Source organism: Harpia harpyja, chromosome 1 (genome assembly GCF_026419915.1).
Source record: "Harpia harpyja isolate bHarHar1 chromosome 1, bHarHar1 primary haplotype, whole genome shotgun sequence".
NCBI lineage: Eukaryota > Metazoa > Chordata > Aves > Accipitriformes > Accipitridae > Harpia > Harpia harpyja.
The window spans coordinates 44,490,562-44,512,349 of NC_068940.1; positions in this window are offsets into that span (position 1 = coordinate 44,490,562).

The window sequence follows — 21,788 nt, forward strand, 5'->3', positions numbered from 1 at the left end:
TCACCCAGGACCACGGCAGTGCCACCCCTCCAAAAGTCCAGGCCAGAGAGCACCATGGGGGCCGATTTTTCCTAAATGAGAAATGATCGTTTGTCAAAGGCTGAATAAAACCTTTCCTTCTCTCAAGTTTATAAGACATAATTAATTTACAAAATTTATTTACCAGTTATTCTAAAAGTGAGTCAGTTCACACAACTTCAACCGAATGGCTGCCACCCATTACCCCCTACCTCTGTGCTGCCCCTCTCATGGGAAGGAAGATTTTAAACTGAACTTTTTCTCCTAGCTTCCCTCTGCCTCCAAATTCCTACTATTTTTCTTCTTTTCATCCCATTTTTCTTCCCCCATTCATGAAAACACTTTGACTGATTCCCCACCTCCCTCCCCCAGATGAAATGCCCAGTTCCTTGACACACTGAAATTGCTAATAGTTCTTTCTGCTTCTTTTCCTAAATGGAGTATTTTTGAAGAATTACTTAGCTCAGCGCTCCATCAGCTCCTTGCCTATGCTGGGCAGACACACACGCAGTAGCTGTGCAGTACTAACATCAGCGCTGCGATACCATGCCGCTGTGTGTCTATAATTAAGCTGGAGGTTTATGATTCAGTGTCTAGGCTTTGTTTTTTCTTAGTGAACTGTGAGGAACTCTCTGGAGGAAGCGTTTTTGCTGTTTGCTCGATTGTAGTTATATATATTCCTCCTGAATTCTCTCCCCACATAATGTCAAGAGCACTCTTTTGAAAAATGGATAATCTATATGGTGAATTTTACAGCCAAGTTCCATTTTTAAAAGTCAAAGATAAAACCCCAGCAGCAGGAAGGAAGAAAATGAAAAGAAAAAGGAGAAGAAAAAGAGTGGAAGAATGGAAGGAGGGCGGGAAGCAACTGTGAAAAGAGGGGGGGAAGAAGCAGGAGGTGGAGCTGCGTTGCTGCAGCATTGCCTCGTATGGCAATAAGCTGCAGAAATAAGGGGCAGGGAGAGGAAGGGCTGTTTTGGGAGTCTGGACAAAATTGGTCATGTCCAAATTCCAGTCTGCCTCAGGCGCTTTTGCACAGCTCACCCTGTCCATCCTCTGCCAGCCAGAGCTTGTTCCCTTTTGCAGGATGAAATCTCTACCAGTGGGACAGCCTGCCCCTCTGCAGGGCTGCTTGTCCACTGGTTTTCAATCTTTTCCCATTTCTAGGTCTGTTACAATCTTCCAGCTGAGGTCTGGGTCTCATTGGGGCTTTCTTATTCTTGGATCACTGTACAGAATACGGCCACTTTTCATGTCATTTTTCAGAGTGACAAAGACAGCTTCTGCATAGACAGCTCTGCAGTGCCAAGATACCCCTCGGGTCTCTCTATGCCCCTTCCAGCTCCTTATCTCCATCCAAATCCCTGATGAGAAGGGGCTGCTGCCATATGGTTTTATTGTGCTGTTCCATACCATGCACAGGCTTAAAATTCACTTCAGAGGAAAAGGAGTAAATAACAGCAAATATTCAAGAATGCCTTGAAATGGCAATGGCAATTTCAGCCAGAAAAAGGTAGGGAGGATTAAAAAAAGAAAAAAACATTGAAAAATGTCATCCGGGAATTTCCCAGATGAAATGCTTTAGAAACACCAGCACGTTTCATTAGCAGGCTTTCATAGCAAAGCCTTTTGTGTCTAAAGACTTGGTTTTTTTTTTTAATTTCTAGAGAGTTTTTAAATTTAAGAATCGGCTTAACTGGAGGAAAAGCTGTTAAAGGACTAAATGGAACCCAAGAAATAGATTGGATTAAACTGAAAGGTTTTCTTTCTCTAATCCTGACAGAGAGGCTAGTTTGGGGGGACAGTGGCACTGGAGAGGTGTCCAGTTTCCCAGTTTATTCGTCAAAGAAAAAGTCCATTATTTGGGGTAACACCCCCTGGTTTGCTGGAAGAGTATCAGGAATTGAGAAAATGGGAAACTTGGCAATGCTGCAGGGCACGGTGTGAGCACGATGCTGTGCCCCGCCCCGAAAGGCCAGGCAGGGCCCCAGCCCCTGCAGACATGTGGACCAGCCCCCGGCAACTTTCTGTGAGGGATGTAAATGCACCTTTTGTATGACAGTCAGGTAATGAGAGTCCCTGCCTGGGATGGGGAAATTGAGCCTCTACACCTTGGGTTTTAGATATAGGTCTCTACCTAAACCATGACCAGTAGGGAAACATGCTTTGTACTTATGCCTATGCATACAGCCATTTTTCACATGCGTTGAACAACATGGTTTCAGGCTCTTAGTAAAACATTACAAGCCAAATTCCAAGTGCTTCTAATTTTCTGTGCCCATTTCTCTGCTCGCTCACGATGGTTCACATAATTGCAGAGGCTGGGAATACGAGCCAGTCGTGTTTCTGCCAGAGTCCACAAGTGGTTGTTCAGAAAAGACAAACAGAAGAATGGGGGGAAACCAATTTTTGCAATTCATCCCCCACGACTGGTTACAAGAGTTGCATGTTAATTGTGGATGAGCAATGCTGGTGGTACACTCATGCTGCGATGGAAGAAAACACGTACGAGAGGTGATGGGAGACTTCAGGGAGGGGAAGGAGAATGAGTACCAGCAGCATAGCAGCAATAATTAAAAATCCTCATGGGAAATTTAGGGCACTCCCCAGCCACCACCGTGCAATGTGAAACAATTAACTCTACTAAAGCTAAGAGCTGTTTAGACTAATTGGACACCTTGCCAGTGAGCTAGAAAGACTAGCAAATGAGTGTTAAGTAAACCCCTGGTGTGGCTCATGAATTGTAAAAATGTTGTAGCTAATAGGATTCTGGCTGGATTGAAAGGGAAGAGACTTGTATGTTCAATATGTGAACTCAGCAAAGGGCTTGAGGAGAAGCGGCAATTGTGTTGGGCGTCCTTCAAACAAGCACAAGTGACTCCTCGGCTGAGCTAAGTAAGAGCATCATGTTCTGAAGGGGAGAAAGTGCTTGAATATTGACGTTTTCTCTAGGCAATTCCTATTTAGTAAACACATGCAGCAGTAAAGCTTGCTTGGAAACCTGACAGCAGCTGGGAGCTGGGGGAGCGGAAGGCAGAGCCTCTGAAATCACACAACACGGAGAAATGTGGAGAGAAGGGAGCGGTGGGGATGAGCTTCGCTCACCTTCAGCTGTGAAGGAGCTGCCTTTGGGCTCTCCATTCCATGCTGCCGATGCCAGCCCTCGTAAGTCTGTCCTCGTCCCCCTGGCCATGGGGGATCCTGCTCTTTGGCCACACACCTGAGTCTAAGCAAGGCAGATGACACCTGGAAAACAGTTTTTTGTTTGGTTTCTTTGTGTTTTGAACTGAAAACACGGAAGAAGAGAATTGATGCATGAAGTATGACAATAGGCTCTTGCTGGGGAGCCTCACTTTGCTTTTGTTGTTTGTTTGTTGTTTTTCTTACTCTTACAGGAAAGACAGGATAGAAATATGTTCAAGCCAAAATGAAATATTTTGCCTTTTCAAGCAATTTAAAAAAAAAATGAGGGGCTTCTTTGCTTTGGCCTTTCCCCTTTGTTTGCTTTTGGTCTTAATGGCTATTTCCAAAGAAAAGATGATTTCGTAAGAAATACACAGAATAAGTTTGAAAGCCATCAGCAGAGGCTCTCAGGATGCCTGTGGTGCCTGAGAGGTGCCCAGCTCAGGATGGGGTGGTGGGAGAGCCTGGGGTGCAGATGGGCAGACCACAGGACAGACACTGGGCTCATCCAGCCAGTGGGCAAGTTTGCTCTGGCATACGACGACCTCCTGCTGCCTCCAGGACTGCTGGTGCTGGTCTGCAGCTGTGTCTGATGATTTCAACACTCCCTATCTGGTGTGTGAATCCTGTCTGATGCTGGGGGCACTTCATGCCCATCTGTGTCAGGCTGCAGATCACACTGGGAAACCAAGCCCTCTGGCTTGCCATGTTGCCTGGGCATCCCAAGGGCTGGAGGCACAGGACTAGGAATAAAGACTTCTTGTTATGTGTGCTGTCATGCTGACACGGAGCCATCCTGTTGTCCTGGGTTTGGCTAGGATAGAGTTAATTTTCACAAGAAGTTGGGAGGGAACACAGCCAGGATAGCTGACAGAACTAGGCAAGGGGATATTCAATACCGTATGACCTCATACTCAGTATATAAACTGGGGGAGCTGGCTGGGGGTAGGGGGATGGGGGGGAGCAGGTGTGGGGAGGAGGGATCACGGGCTGAGCATTGCATTCTGGCTGGTGAGCAATTGCATTGTGCATCACTTGCTTTATATATCCTTTTGTTAGTATTATTGTTGTTATTATTTTTTCTGTCCTTCTGTTGTCCTATTAAATTGTCCTTATCTCAACCCATGAGTTTTTACCTTTTTCTTCTGATTCTTCTCCGCATCCCACCAGGGTGAGTGACTGCATGGTGCTTAGTTGCCAGCTGGGCCTAAACCACGACACCTGTATAGACAGGCTACCTCCTAAGCAGAAGTAATTTTTCCAGTGGAGACATCACCCAGCAATTAGGAGACATCTGCTCCAGGCCACAGGATATTTCCAGTCATTTCCACGGAAAGCCAGATTCAGGCAGATACAAGATGTCCTAGTGAAGTACATTTTGGGTTTTCCCCTGGCCATGAATTTATTTTCTCATCTAATGGGAGGGACTTGTCATGGCCCTCCAAGGAGCCCTCTGCAGAGCCAGGAACCAGGGGCTCTGAGTTCAATGTGATAATCCACCAGTTCTTGAGGGGGATGCTGCCCTGAGCCAGGCAATCTGCCCAAGAAGGAGGAGGAATGCCGCCCACAGCCGAGAATGCCAAGTCGCACCCAGGGCAGCCAGAAAAGCATCGCATTGGTGGGGCAGCTCAGCTCAGGCAGTGATGGGCCCTGAAGGCAGGGCACAGCCAAAAACTGCTCAGCCACCTCAAGCCTTTGGTCTTGCACAGGTTCCTTTTGGGCTCACGTAGGGTGTATCTTGCCACACAAAAGCCTTTTCTTTGCCAGGACAAATTTCAACCAAAAAATTATTGTTCTTTTCCCATTTCTCCTGCTACAGCAATTCCAGAGTGCCCTGTAAGAAGCATTATCTTGGTAGAGAGCCCACCCCAAAAGGCAACCATGTGGACTCCCTAAGCAACATAGCTGGCCTGATACATTGCCGTTTCTAGATATCTGGTTTTCCAGATGCTTCACAGAAAGCAGGAACTTTCTTGAGAGAAGAAGAAAGTTAACCCCCCAAATCTGAAGCTGTGTTTGACTCACTCCTGTGTTTGCAGGTGGCACTGCCAGAGCGGCTGCCCCAAGCAGCACAGGCTGCACGCAACACCTGGCAGCCAGGTAAATCACAGGGGAATCTGCTCCCTTCCCACTAGCTCTGCAGCCCCTGGCTCTTCCTAAATGAGAGCCCTGCTGCAGTCCACATCCACTGTGGGTCAGTTATTTTGGGGGTAACTGTCCATCGGGGAGCTCACACACTGCTTGTGCTTAGTCAGCAACTTGCAGGCAGCTATAGGAACAAGCCGGAGTATCACAGCTGGTTGCATGGAGGCAGATGCAGCAGTGTATGGAGGAGGAGCAGCATGGTGGCATGGCCCAAAGTAGCCGCAATTACAGCTGGACCATGGGCATGTGCTGCCATGCATTTCCCTGGCTCATCTCCATTTGCATAGAAGAGCACCTTCGTAAAAAACGGTACTTGGGCTAGTACACTCCTTTGTCAAGCAACTTATTTAGGCATGTTATGGAGGCACTGAGAGATTTTTCTTAACAGACTTCATTTGCACATGAGCCAGTAATTCCTCACTTCCAGGAAGGAGAATAGACCTAAAAAACTAAAGGCAGAAGCTCCCTCAGTCCAGTTTCCCACAGGATTGTGAAACTAACTTATTCATCTAACCCTTTGCTTTCAGAGTTGGTTCCTAAATGGGGAATGTGAGACCTCACCTTTACCAGGGAGAATGTTAGCCAGGCTTGGAGACCTTTACCATTACTGGGATTGACCTGCTTAAATCCTTGGCTTCTCCAAGACCTTCCTGGGCAAGTAATGACTTTCTCCTCATGTAGGCAAAGGCTGACTGAAGGTATAATCACTTGTAGCCCTGTGTTTTTTCTGAGTTCTTGGGAGACTGATTTAGCAGCTTGTTGTTGTCTCTGCAGTTCACAGCACAGAAATACTTTTCATTCTGGATTTCCACCACCTAGGGAGCTGGTTTTCTCAGCAGCTCAAACCAGGGCAAGACTGAAGGACATTCCCCTCCCTGGCTTGGAGTGGTTCCTCCAGCCAGAGCTGGCGTGGAACTGCAGGAATCAAAAATATGATCCCTATAATAAAAGAATGTGAGGAGAGCAATTTATGTTGATATGCGTCTGGACCATGAAATAAGCTAGAATGAAAATATGATCTCTTATAGGCTTTGTTATCTGCATTGCCTTCAGCAAGTCTAAGCTGAAAGCTGATCTCCTGAGCTTCATGGAGACCTCAGCTACTGGACCATTCACATATGAATCGTGCTGTCTTGGGTGACATACATTGGCCACCCACCCTGCCTTGAAATCACAACACTGTGGACACTTGTGACAAATGTGAAGGAATTCGGGCATCACCTTGTCCCCACAGCCCCTGCCAGATGGGCGTCCTGGACTCTGGAGGCACAGGGGAGATGAAACGAGAGTTATTGGGTGGGCAGAAAGAACTTGGGGTTGAGCTTCTGACACTGGAAGTACCATGCTCATTATGCAAAGCAATTGAGAGCCTGAAATGATCCTAAATCTCATCATGTCACCTACGGGGGATGCAGCCATTTTTTACATGCCCTTTGAATAAATAGGGGTTTTCACGGCAGCCTCCAGAACCTTAATTTTTCACCCATCTTAATAACCATAAAACAGAGACAGGCAAGTAATAAAATGTCAAAATCTATGTGTTTTAAAATCTGAGAGGACTCTCAAATGTCACTGAAATGTGGAATGACAAAAGGAGATGGGAGGACCTGTAGCTGAGCTGTTGCTTTATGGGCTCATAGCTGTGGTGGTGGCTGGGCAGTCATCTTTCCACGTCCCTTCTCTTTTGGCCAGGCTTTGTGGGACCATATGAAAATGGTGATGGAGGTGGGAGATGAGGTCCTTTGGTGCTAAAGCAGTAGTTCCCCTTCTGGGGGAAATGAGATGAAGTGAGGCTCCATTTCCTTTGCTGTATAAATCCCAGTTTAATGCAGTCTTCATGGGAGCTCCTGAAGGACACGGGTGCTGTGCGAGCATCTTGTCCCCTTGTTCTGCGGGCTTCCTCATGATTTTCATGTACTGCGTTGGGCCAGGCAAATGTGGCTGTCCTAATAATCCTGATGCTTCGAGGTTTTTAATGCAGTGTGTCAGTCGATAGCTGCACAGAACGCACAAGTTAACACAGAAGGTCCTGGACTTCTCTCCACCCGCTTCTCCCATCAAAATCATATCTAAAAATGCCCATCACAGTGATAACTGGAGCATAAATAGGAAATGGTTTTCTCATCTGGTAAAAATTCTTCATATTTCAAAAAAGAAAAAAAAGTATCACCGTGTCAAATTAGGAGGAAAAGTCAGGATTTCTGTCTGCCTTCTTTTTTTCTTCCTTTTTTGCCAAGCATACTTTTTTTTAAAGCCATGCATTTTTTCACAGCAAAGTACAGTTACGGGCTGTCATATGTCCCATATTCACAAAATCCAGATGAATTGATATTTGACTTTTCTTCTTCTTTCCTTGCCTGTTGGTTAGTCCAAGATTAATCATGTTTTGAAAGGAAAGCCTTTCTCGACTCAGACAAAAAATGCCTGAAAATCAAAATGGAAAATCTTGACAATGCGTAAAGTTTTCTCCAAAGTTATTTTCCCTGTTTTTTTGAGACTCATCAAAACTAATCTTCCTTTATGATGGTTTGTTTGATCCGAACCTGTACCTCTGTGAAAAATTCATGGCAGGCTCTAGTGACACTCACAGGGCACAGAAAGTGACCCTCACTGCATCCAGACATAGAAGAACACCCCATCACCTCTACTGGTGAAAAGGGTCTTTTTAAAGAATGGGCGTTAGGCAACTATTTTAAAAGTTAGTTCAGTATCACACACCTTGCACATGAGTTTTCAAACTCTAGCTCTCTTGACAGGCTAAGGGCACCCAGATTAATGGGAGGCTGGCTGGGTGCATACTTTATTCTTTAAGCTAAAAAACTCCTCACAGCTCTCCCAGAAATCTGAGAGAATGGCACAAAGTCTCTGCTCGCTACTGCATGCCTCCTGCTGTGACCTGTTGGCTGAGGGCTGTCTGCCGTAGCAAGCCAGAGGTGTGATGCTGTCAGACCCCTCTCTCTTTTAGTGATGCAGATGGGGGTGGTGGAGGCTCCTGTTTAATACTGGAGAAGAGGGAACAGTAACACAGGGCTCTGCAGAGGTTGGCACCCTGCTCCTGGATAGGGAACTCAGCAACTCTGTCCCCGCGCATTTACCTGTGCCATGCCAGGTTTATCCATGCTGCTCAGGAGGTTGGATACATGTCTGGTGCTGAGACGTGGGGGGGAGTGATGAGCCCTGGAGTCTGCCCCGACCTCCTTTGCAGTCCTGGCCTTGCAAGGACCAGCCACTACCACAGTGCCTGAATGTCACCAAAGGCATAACGGGGCAGACTTTGTTTTAATGACTTTAGTGGCAATGCTAAGGTAAAAACAGAGTGAGGCAAAGCTATCCCTTAGAGAAATAAAACAAAATAAACCTGTCAGAAGGACATAGTTGTTGTGCACAAAGCCCTCTGGTTTTACTGCTCAGGGAAGCCCTCTTCTATAAATACCCAATAAATGAGTTAAAGGCTAAATAAAACACCCCATATACTATAGAGTTGAGCCCAACAACTATCAGAAATCCTAAATGAGTAAACATTTTCAAAGGGATAAATCTGCTTGGTGTCAATTTATGTTAATGTTTTACATGATTAAATCTATTAGAGCAAATAGCCAGTAATAAGAATGCAGATAAACCATGAACTAATTGCATTAGAAGGCTACATGTCTAACAGGGCTCTGTGTCTCCTGCATTTGCCACTGCTGAGCTCCTTTGGACAAAACCAGCACCCCATGGAAGATCTCCTTGTAGTCACCAGGTGCTTTGGCAGTTAGGGATCAAGACTCAGCACCAGAGCTGGAGAATGCTCAGTGTCTCCTGCTGCATTTTGCATGTCTCTGTGCAATTTGTGTTTCCAGTGGGTGGTGGGGATGGGGACGGGGGGTCTGTCTGGCCCTGGAGAAAGCTTGGTAAAGCATGGAGAGGCAGGATGGGTTCTGCTCTAGGGGACAGTGCAAAGTGCTCAGATGACAACCTCCGGGCAAAACACAGTGGTGAGGACTGACTGCACAACTGGACAGAGAGACAAGCCAACCTGTGTGTGGTCCTGATTCTGCCCTTGCTGGATGCAGGTGGCAGAGGCAGCCAGGAGCAAAACTGGTGGTTCAGGAGGACCCAGCTGCAAAAGGCACCAGGGAGCCTGGGTGAGCTACCAAAGACACAGACTCACTTGTCTGCTCATCTGCATGGTTTGGTCTGTCATTGCTTTGGCATAGTGTCCTCTCTCTGATATACTGGAACCCCTCCATGGGAAAGAAATCCTGGGAGACTGCAAGAGGCTCTCTAGTGCTGGGATACAACTGGCTTCTCCCCCAGATGTCAATGCCTGCAGGGTCAGGGTATCTCAGAGCCATCAGTGGGCTTACCCCAAAGCCATGCCCAGGAGATAGAGTACCAGCTGTCCCATTTTAGAGATGTGAAGCAGAGGCTTCATGACTGGTGACTGCAGCAGCATCACCACCCACTGTCAAACCACAGCCTCACTCCCAGCACCGGCTTCATGTCCAGCTGCATCTCCCTGGCAGTGTTCAAGGTCCCACCAGCCTGTGGGGTGAGGGCTTCAAGTTCCCTTCAAACACCATCTAGCAAATGACATGAGCTTAACAGCAACACATATTCTCATGCCAGCCTTGATCAGAGTCTAACTGCTACTATGTACAAGATTTCACAGGTGACATTCCTGTGACACTGTTATTCTCGTGAGCCCAGACAAATAGGCCACTGCAGAAATAGTGCTTACTCAGTCCAGAGATGTTCCCATGTCACTTTTTGACTTAGCAATGCACATAAACATATTTTACATGTAAACTGGGCAATTAAGAAGGCAAATGTTTTAAAATACGAGGATTTATTGGCATAAAATTTGCCATCTATCAACACTGCATAAATAGTTTTACATAAAAAGCCATCTGGAAACAGGTTGTTTATCATATTTATTCAGTTACAACTTGCTGGTTTAGAGTCTGTGCCTAGCTCATTAACTGTCAAGACAGTTTGACGCTGCTGATGAGAGGTGGATGTATTCGAAATTCTGCACGGTGCATGAATATTAACTTGGGCTTTTAGGCTTTTAGGCAGCTGCACTATTTCAGCTTGGACATGCTCTGCACTGGAATTCCTCTGCGAAAAGAAAGCAGGCTGCGAAGCTGCTCTTTGCTTATATTGTGTCTGGCTGGAAACCTTGGGGTCAGGTCTAGAAATGTATTTAACCCTCCCAACTTGATTAGAAGGGTCTGGGTGTGGGAATGTCAGCGATAGCAGGTTAATCCGTCAGTCAAGAACATGCACAGCCTTACGTTGTTGTTTTCAGACAGCACTGGAAAAAGAAGCGCATGTGCATCCTCTGAAGAGGTTCTAGAGTTGTCCTCCCGAGAAAAACTGCTGCAAATGACGACTCTGCCTGCCGCAGACCACAGGCAGCAGTTTAGGAGTCACAGTATCAAGCCAACAGCCACTAGCTTTTCCTGACATTTGCTGTCTCCCTTGGTTTCAGTAATTAGATCCCCTGTTTTTAAATGTCAGATCTCACGAGGTGATGCTATTGTATTTAGCACTGTGCCCTTCTACTGATTCCAAAACACTTTGCAGAATTGCTATAAATAATCCAATAACAAGAGCCAAATATGTGGTTACAGCAGAAGGGGAGAGGAAGTTAATGCATCTCAGCATTGCTTGGAAATGAGGGGAGAGCTTCAGAAATGCCGTCTGCCAGAGCAGAGCTGCAGAAGAGGTGACTGTCCCTTCCACACAGTGGTAAGAGTGGGGAGAAGGGAGGGTCAGCTGCCAAAGGGGACAGGGTACGGTGACATCTGCTCTGTGGCCCAGGCAGATCTGTAAAGGGGGAGGGTGGTTCAGCCACAAGCCGGCACGGTGGTGATGCTAGGTGCTCATGTCCTGGGCCAAGACCTTCAATCTTTCTTAGTCCAGATTCATCTGTAAAATGGGTCAGTAGTGGTATCTTCTACCAACTCTTTGTTTGACTCAGATGTTGGTTTCATGCTCCAAAATAGAACCAGTTGAGCTTCATCCTGGGTAGTTGCCTGGTCTCTGTCTTAGTGACTGGGACAATCAATTGAGTTTGTTCCTCTTGTCCTAACACAGGTATCACTTTCTAAACTGGGGTGAGACAAAACCTGTACAGCAGAGACTGCCTCTAACCCTTCAAAATTCACATGGTCCAAATTATTTGGACCTCAGGGTACTGCCAGCTGCCAGGATTTTGCTGGGCCACAATGTTCTTGTGTCACCTGGCTTGTCACAGGGAGTATTGTGCAGATGTGATGAGCCAGTGCACCAGCTGCAGGTCACTTCCAAGAGCCTCCTGGGCCACCAGTGCAGAGCACAGCTGGGGAACCAGGGACATGCACAACCAGGGACAACGTTTTATGACACAGGAGAAAAAGTCACATAGAAAAATGCTCCACCCCGTGTTTGGGTTGTGTGTTCCTCTGGCAGTGAGGCTCTGCTTACTTTTGTCATGATTTAAGCCCAGCCAGCAGCTCAGCCCCACACAGCCACTTGCTCACTCCCCCTGCATCGGGATGGGGGAGGGAATTGGAAGAGTAAAGTGAGAAAACTCGTGGGTTGAGATAAAGACAGTTTAATAGGTAAAGCAAAAGCTGCACACACAAGCAAAGCAAAACAAGGAATTAGTTCACCACTTCGCATGGGCAGGCAGGTGTTCAGCCATCTCCAGGAAAGCAGGGCTCCATCATGCCTAATGGTGACTTGGGAAGACAAACACCATCACTCCCAACATCCCCCCTTCCTTCTTCTTCCCCCAGCTTTATATGCTGAGCACGATGTCCTATGGTCTGGAATATCCCTTGGGTCAGTTGGGGTCAGCTGTCCCGGCTGTGTCCCCTCCCAACTTCTCGTGCCCCCCCAGCCTCCTCACTGGCAGGGTGAGGTGAGAGGCAGAAAAGGCCTTGACTCTGTGTAAGCACAGCTCAGCAGTAACCAAAACATCTCTGTGTTATCAACACTGTTTCCAGCACAAATCCAAACCATAGCCCCATACCAGCTACTGTGAAGAAAATTAACTCTATCCCAGCCAAAATCTGCACAACTTTGTACAGCCAAGAATCAATGATTTGAATTTTGGTGCTTGTGGGAAGGTGTCAGCAATAGGACATGGTCTTTCAAGCTAGCATTTTGAGCTGGGGAAGTACATTTCCTACTTTCAGTCTGCTCCGTGAGAGATGTTGGGACCTGCAGCTGCTTTGGCAGAGGCAGGTGCCCGCCACCTCCCAGCACTGATGCTCTCTGCTCACCTGTCTCAAGTTGGAATTGAGCGAGACTTCTACATTTGCAAAGTGGTTTGAGGCATGAGCTCCAAAATCAGAGAGGTGTTGTGGGTCCCTACTCCCTGAGCAGGCTTCTCAGGAAGAGCTTCAAGGATGTTATTAGGTTGCTTTGATTTGCCCCTTTACAGAGGCAAAATAACTTTTGTCAGTTCAGCAGCAACATGTACCAACCTGAGGACTGCTTAGCAACAGGTCAGGATTTACTGGAGATCTATCATTGATGTGCTTTGTTGTTCTTTCTTTGAAGGGAAGTAAAAATTAATATTAAAATATGGGCTCACAGATATTTCAAAAGAGAGATGTTATTTACATACATCATGCTCATGAAAGAACAGTTTATCTTTTTTCAATAGGGCGAATTACACCGGAGTACCTCACACAGTCTTATATATTTGAACCCTTTACAATGAGGAAGGATAATTGCTATGATTGACACCACTTTCCCTGGAGGCAACTGCCCTGGCTCTGCTTGACGCTGGCTCCCAGGGAGGACAAAACTCCAGCAAGAGGCTGGGAGAGGTGCTCAGTGAGACAGGCCATTTAGCAGCAGCCTCCAGTATCGGGCTGCGGTCATGCACACTAATTAGCAATAACATCCTTGTTCAGTTCATTCAAGCTCTATAGCAGTAAGTCCCAGAACAGATCCCAGGTAAAGGAAATGGCTTTATCTATTAAGCCGCTTCTGTTGTTATTAATCATGTAACGACTCTATCTAGGAACTTTATGGCTGTCACTGCATCACATCGCACAGCGATGGGTGGGCTTGAATACAAATCTCTATATTTCCGTGGCACAGCCCAGCCCCTGGAAGAAAGGGAGCTTGTCCATCAGGCAGTAGGATGAGACGCGACTCTGCTGTACAAACAAGCGCTTGTGGTGCTGATGGGCGGAAGGCCAGTGGGATACAGACATCCTGCAAATATTAACTACTGCCTCCTCACAGGCAATGCTGAGAAGTGCTGCATAAGTGGCTTGTGCTTGGCCAGATTCCCAAATTCCTCAAGACTTTAGGAATTTTGCTCTGTTTTTTGCTGTTTGTGTTAAAACAATACAGCAGTCTCAGGTTGGTGGCCTGTAAAACACAAGGGGTGCAGCTACCAGGTTATAGAGAAGGCTAGAGAAAGACTGTAGGGCTTTGGCTGTCTTCCTTGGTGCCTAGAGTTGAAACTCTTCTTGTTTCAGAGCAGAAGCAAACTTCTTACAATAAAATGCTGGGAAGCAATTAATTCCCCACCAAGAGCACCTGGGTCATGTATGCCACAGCAGTAGCAGTGCTGTTGTTACCAGTCTGAGGATATGACATGCTGGTCTAAGGACGTGAAAAAACCTGTCAAAGAAGGGCTGTCACTGAGGACTTCCTTAAATAGCCTCACTGGGTGAAAAAATCATGAGTATCCTTCACTTCCACATAGAGAACCAGAGGCACAGCGAGAAGTGACTGTGGATTTTTAGTGTCCACATCAACTTTCCTGGAAGTGTCTGATCTCACTGCGCAGCAGCCAGATAACAGAGTAAATGGATTGTGAACTGATTCACTGCCTAGATCTCAACAATTAAGTAGTCTGAGATCCTCAAAAAAGAGGTGCATCTAACAGGAGCATTAATTACTGATGGTGTGAGCCTTCCCTTTAAGTACTTTTTGGTGGTGCCTCCGGCAGAGCAGACCTCCCCAGTTCCCTACATCTCATCTCCCCAGATTGCTTTTGGTTTTGCTTATATATGTTCAGCAACACAGAAAACAGCCTATGGCATTTGTACAGAAGCAACAAAGGGCTCAGCAGGTTCTCTCTGTCATAGCCACATATATCCCTTAGACTTGGGTCAGCCAACAAACCCTTGTCTCCCTGGGGCACTGCAATGCAGAGAAGCTTCGTGCTTCTCTAATGTGATGTGAAACCACCAAAACTACTTTCTCTTACCAAGCTCCTATATCTAATAAGGGGCAAGGAGGCAAAAGCACATGTATTAATGCAGCAGGCTGACAAACACAGCTGCTGAGAGAAATGGAATAGAATAAATCGTCAAGGGAGCAGAATAATAACATAGCCAGGAGATAATAATAAAAGCCTGATAGCATTCACACAGGTCTACATAATGTATTTGTCACTGGCCTCCTTCCTCCCTGGGCGCTGGTAATAGGGGACAAATGGCACTGTGATTTCTGAAGAGAGCATTGCTATATAAAACATGGGGGCTGGCCACTAAGGGAGTAACATCTCATCCACCTTCTTCAGCACAGACCTCTGGCCGCCGTGAGCTGGTGACATGTAACGCGCAGCACACAATGGGGATAGAGGGACATTATGCCAGACAGGTCAGCACCACCATGAATCTTTGCCCAGAACTCAGTGCAAACATCAATGACTGCAGAGATCTGGAACATCTGGGAAACCTCTGTTTTTTCTGTGTCTTTAGGCACCATTATTCAGGCTTTCCGTGGCAACAGAGGCTCTGGAAGCCACCTGAGGTGGTATCTCTGCAGCATCCCCCGAGCTGTAAGCACAGCAAATATCAAGAAAGAGCAGATTCTAATACAAGTTTTCCCGGGCAGGGGTTTTGAGTGCTTCAGCTAAGTAAATACCCCAACACTGAGGTCCTTAACCAAGCTGATGCCCAGAGCAGCCCCCAATTAAACTTTTCCCTCAGATTATACCAGCAGGCTGCAGGACGTGTCAGGAGTGACAGAGCAGCTCTGTGTACAGACCAGGGAGAGGCAGACACCACAGCACTTTAATCAGTCAGAGAAAATGTATAATTCAATACTAGGATTAAAAATATAGATCATATTTAAAATCCTTAATGTGGCTAGGCATATTAGCAGGTGAATATGAAATCAGTGCCATAACAGCAGGCACAAATTATTCAGAGACTGTCCTTCCCTGCAACAAGCAGCAGAGCAACATGCTTTTGGTTGGCTTAGGGCAGGAATATGGAGCACCCGTGAATCTGTACCCAGCCCAAAGTTCAGCACAAAGCAACTGAGTCCTACAGGGCTGAACAGGAATAACAAATATCAGTGCTTAGAATCTAGAGAGCTTTGTGTCTTTCAGGCACTGTAGAGAGCCCTGTGAAACCCAGACCTCCCAATAGCACCTCGCAGGGAGGCAATTCCCACATTTCTCTCGGAAGCTCAGCAATAGGAAGATCCCTTGCCTTTTTCTGCTCTCATCAGAACTAGTGTCCAGGTGATGAGTTTGATGGTGTGAAGCCCCAAGGTGTCCAGGGAGACCTCAGCCCCAGTGCTGGGTGCTGTGTAAATCCATGTGCCAGGACGTGTGACCCACCTATTCAACAACACACTCTGGCAGCTTAGCCAAAATGGTGGTGATTTCTGAACTTACAGAGTTGGTCAGTTCCTTGCTGAGGGGTGAGTTCAGGAAACTCCAGGGTCGTGCTGCACTGCCACAGCTCTGCTGCCTGATCCATCCCAGGCAGCTCCTTCAGTAAGGCTGTACTTAAATGAACCTCCCAAATGAACCAGCACAACTGGAGATGGCTCAAGGATTTCTAGCATGGCAGCACACCCTGAAGTACACACCTCCTTCCTCCACCACTTTACCTGTCTGCTTTTCCTCTTATGCATCCAACAGTTCAGGCTGCCCCAACAGTGCAACCACACAGCCTCTCCATCAAACTTTGGGATATCAAGGTTGGTGTAGGCTTGGACCAAGTGCTAGTACCTGCCCTGGGGCATGGCAGGAGGGAGATTTTCCCTCCTGAACAGCTTGAAGAGTTAGAAGCATTTTGCACATTGAGTTTGATGTTAGAGCTTGTCTCATACTCTTGGCTTTTTCAACACTGCATTTAATTCCTAGAAGAAAAATGCAAGACAGCCCATGAGAGCAAAGTGCAAAAAGAGTTTGAAAAGATCGAAAGCTGCCAGCTTAGTCCCCTGATGGCACTACTCCCCACCTGTCTGCAGGAGGGCAGGTGTGTCAGATCACGTTTCTAAGGTTAATACATCCCTGCCTGGCTGCTGGGCACAGGTACACACCTTTTGTAAAGGCAGAAAGAACCATGTTCAGAGCCTCTGCTAATTGCAGCTGCATCAGTATTGTGCGGGCATAAAGAACAGCTCAGGTCATCATGCTCCAGAGCATTTTGGCTGCTCTCTTATAAAGCGGCATGCAGGGGGGCTGTTGGGACCTCCCCTGCAGCTGACACCACTGCAGGTCATGGGTGTAATGAGCTGCAAGACTCAGCAGCACTTCCCAGCACACAGCTACATGGCACTGGCTGTCAGAGATCTTGGAGCCCCATAGCAAATGCAGTAACCCAGTGCAGCCCTCTACAGCTTGTTTCCAGAGGAGGACTAGTAAATAGCAGCTGGAAAGCTCAGGTACACCTGCAGCATCCATCCATCTGGGAGTGAGCTACAGGGACGAGCTGTAAGATTACTCAGCAGACCTGGCAATGTAGCAATGGTGGCAGGCTTGTGAACCTCTTTTCTCACTCCAGCAAACCTTTATTTTTGTTCCAGTCACTAGAGGATAAATGACATTTGCTTAAGGTATTACACACACAGTAGTAAACAGCAGACACAGTACATTAGCAATACTCTGCTGCAATGTAAGAATGACCATATGTGTCTGCCTAATGATGGCTTGTAGATAGTTAGGGAGAGACTAAAAGAAACCAGGGAAGCATAAAGTGATCTTTCTTCTCAAGACCCTGCCTCACTTTTGGCAGTCAGCAAAGCAGGAGCTGCCAGAGGCTGCGCCTGAGCTGCCAGGTTTGATAGGCACTGATGGCTTCCCTGCTTCTCATCACTCCCAGGACTTGTTTATGCCTATGATGAGGAGTTTAATTAGGCACTGCAAGAAAAAGTACTTCTGTAGCATTGGACTCCACACCTTAGACTGTTGTGAGATGCTTTTGCAAAGATATCTCATGGGGTGTAATCAAAGACTCCAAACTTTAGCCATATAATTATTTCTGAAACTCATAAAATTAAATGACAGTTTACAGAGAAAGATAAGAAATAAAAAAGAATCACTGAGAGAAAATACCTGTGTCTACATGAACCTGAGGATGTAATTAGGCACTGACAGGACATAAGGGATTGTCACTGGCTTTTAAGAGAGAGTGGAAGAGGGCCACTTTGTCTGTGACCCCAATTCCTCTTATGCATTCCGAGAGCAAACTAGGTTAAATATCACATAGATTAGTTCCCTAACTTGGAATAACGACCATGTGAATCTGCACCTCTGCTGTACATAAAACCTTGTGTAGACTGACAGCAACATCAGGCTGTGCATTTGAAAGGTGAAATGTTTGCAAGTGCAGGCAAGGGTGAGCAGCAAAGCCTGGTCCTGATGAGAGGCAGGAAGGGAAATGGCTGTGTTAAGCAGTCTAGCAGCACTCCTGATTAACAGCTGTCCCCAGGCTGAAATACTGAACACCAGAGTTCAGCAGGTCATGTGTTATTGGCAGAGCTAAAAGACACTGAAACAATGTGGAATGAGATGGAATTTTTAATTTTTTTTTTTTTTTTTAAGCATCTGGTTACCTGCTTCCGCTCTGGAGGAAAGGAGGTGAATGCAGGAGCTGGGCAGGTTCTGGTGATCCCAGGGGCACTAGACATGGACACCCCCTGTGAAAGGCACATGGGAACAAAGGCACAAAGGAAAGAAGTCACTGGTAAAAATACAGGACTTCATCTTTCTTTCCTAACGCCCATCCAAATGGCTCTCTGCTGCTTTAATAATAACACATGAAAACCAGAGTTGGCTGTGCTTACTGTTAAGAGCAATCTACTCATCTGCACTTCTCCCCTCAAGGCTTCACAAAATGCTTTCTTTCCTGCTATGTCTTCTAATGGTTCCCATGAACATATTCAGCCCCTACAGGTCTTCACAAAATGCTGCCTTTGACTGCTTGTAGCAGGAAGTCAGCATTTGGGCTGCACAACTGGCTACAGAAGAAGCTGCCTTCACTGCAGAACTGAACAAGGTCCAGCCACAGATTTAGCAATTTTTAATTTTTTTTTTTTTAAATTAACAGAGCCTGTGTGATTTTGTCCATGTCAGATGGCAATGCTGCCACTAGGCAGTAAGAGACAACTGGGTCCCTGTTTACTTAGCTTGTGTATAGGTGAGATAAATCAGCATATAATCTTGGTGAGTCACAGTCCTACCCTGATGAAGTTTAATGTCTCAAAGGGACATTGGTGTCATCTAGTCTGACCTCCACACCAAAGACTTCCCTGTGTTCACATTTGAATTAGGCTGTACCCATAATAATACTTTTCTTTTTTTTTGGTGAAGAATCCTTCATTCATTGTTTTAACAACGTTGTCCTTTGTTAATAAAAACCCCATGTACCTTATTTGTAGTCTGAATACATTCATCCTGTGTTTTTAGTTTTAGATTTTACTGTACCTCTAGTATTAAATTTGTCTACCTTATTTGGTCACTTTGGGATCACTTGTCCTTAACCTTCTCTTGGCTGATTATATCTGACTGAACTTCTGGAGTTATTCACCACCTTGACTTTATCTCATTGTCTAATCTTTCCTCTGGTACATCTCTAAATGTCTCCTCCAATTTAGGAGAATCCTTCTTAAATTGCGGCTATTATGGAACACTGTACTTCTGGCTGGCACATAGCTGTGGACCTTCACATCAAATGCTGATTACCCTCATGCTTTCCATGTCTTGCTGCTTCCCAGCATGGTTGTGTCTCCACTATGGCTACAGCCTTTACTCCAGTGGGAATGACTTCACATCCATCCCTATTACAATACATATTGTTTGCTTATGCCCAGTTTCCCAAATAAGCCAGGCTGCTTTATAACAGCAATAAGACTTCACCATCATCTCCACAGGTCTTTCTGCCACCTGAAGGTTTATTTGTGACCCTTTTATATTTTCTCCTCGGTCATCAGTACAAATATAAAATAGCACAGAGCCCAGGTACCAGTCTTTGTAGGACTTCATTACAACACCCTTCTGGACATGAACATGGACTTCCAGCTTGCAAGCGATATGTGGAGATTCATCACCTGGAAAGTTTTCCATCTATTTAACATGTGCCATGTTGAACCCATAACACTGTAATTCCTTAATTGCAATTAATCATATGATATCAAGGAAAACATTGTCCTCACTGTCATCATGGTGCTTACAGTGACAGAGAAGCAACGTGCAACCCCTTTGCAAAGCACATGCATACAATTACTGAAAGCATTAAACTTATAATTAATAGACAAGCACTGAAGCAACCAGAGGAAAATTTTTGATAATAGCTGAAATGCACCTTGCCATTTCCAAGTCCTTAAAGGAATAATAACTATCAAAGCTACTTGTCAATTGAGGCATCCTTCCACTCAAGCTAGAGTTGGTTCATCTGATTTGATATAATTACTGGAGACTAATAAAATAGTTTTTTATTCTTTAAGTATCCCAGAAGGCAGCCAATGTTGCCCAGCAGGGCAAGTCTACCTTGGCAAGCCTGTAACTTCTTACCTTCTCACTTTCTGGTTTCCTTCCCAGAAATTGCTGAAAACTTTTTCTTCTCAAATGCCTTCCTGGAATAACCTGTCCTCCCTGTCTCACTCTGAAGGAATAAGAACATCTGATTTGGTGCAGCCTGAAGTCAGTAATATGATCTGCCACCCCTTCTGCAGGAAAAGGAAGGCACTAGGAGAGCTGGAAGGTAAACATCCACTGCAAAATTTTCAGAAGAGGGAGGAATTTTCTAGGGAAGAGGATCAGCAAAATGAATGTCAGTCTTTAAAAAACAAGTTCCTACTTTTCAGATTTCTCTGCATAGAGGGAGCACAGAACTAGAGAGCTGTAGGCACTGGATCTGAAGTCTGAATGACAGCAGACTAGAGATGCTGGAATAATAGGGAGGCATCTTGAATGATCACCAAGATCTGAAAATCACAGGAATTTGGAGGAAAAAGAGTGAAAGCATAAAAAAAAGATACAGAGGAGCAGCTGGCTGATAACAGTCACTCCCTTGTGACTGTGCAACGAGAGGGTAGATTTCAAAAGAGCATATTAAGAAGGTATCGAGACTTATGAACATGGTGATATTTATTTATTTATTTTTAAAAGTTCCACTGACCTTGTCTTGATGCTCCACATCCTGACACCTTGACTGAAAGTCACTGGGGCAAGGAGAATATCTGTGAGCCATACCTTCTGCCAGAATGCTTCAACTTATTAGCAGGATACTCAGCAGTATCACTTTGCACCTGTGCCAATGTCAGAGTGAGACGACAACTACATTGATTTCAATTATGCTTTGCAGGGGTGAGGCTTAATGCTTAGATTTGTCTCTCACTTGCAATGTTCAAAACAAGTTCACACCGTGCAACTTTAGCATAAATGTATTTCAGTAAAGGTAATGAGGAAGGAATCTTTATTTCTTCTAGTGCTTGCATAAACTTCATTCTTGGGCAATATCCCAGTGGGCAGGCAAGACCGTGGATCAGCCTTCTGGGCTTACTATGCAGCTGGAAGAAATGAGCTTTCATTCCCCACATTGGCACGATACCATGTTAAGTGCATTTTGGGAGCTCTTGAAGCAGGCGTAAAAGCATCATTGTCAAAAACTGTGAAATGAATTTATGAAAAAGAAATCCATCCTGGTTGAAGAGGTCCCTGGGGTGAAAATCACTTGAGACTGGGGAAGGATGTACTGAGGAATATCTTGCCCTACATGTATTCTTGTTCCCATACTTTGAGTTAGCATCCACCACTGAACTCTGTCTGAGGCTGTACCCAAGCTGAATGGAGCTTCAATCCAGTCCAGTATGGCCATCCATAGGTTCCCTTGTGTTACTGTCTTCATATAAAGAGAGATGTATGACATGTCCCAGCCAGGGAGAGTGGCTGGTGTTGAAGAAATGCAATCCAAAGAGTCAGTGAGTGGAGCTGTCTTGCTCCAAAGACGTGTTTCACCACTGTCCTATGCTTGCAAAGCATGTTCTGAATCTGCCCCTAGCTAAAATGTCCCAGCCTCCATCCACCTGAAAGTGCATTAGGCTCCTGCCTTCACCTCCATGGGACCCCATTTTCTATGACACTACTTATTGTGACCTACTGTGTCCACCAGTTTCAGAACAAAAACCAGCCAATAAATATTTGTCTGTCACCCCTTTGGAAAGCACAAAACAGGACCATTAGCCCATTAAAGACAAAC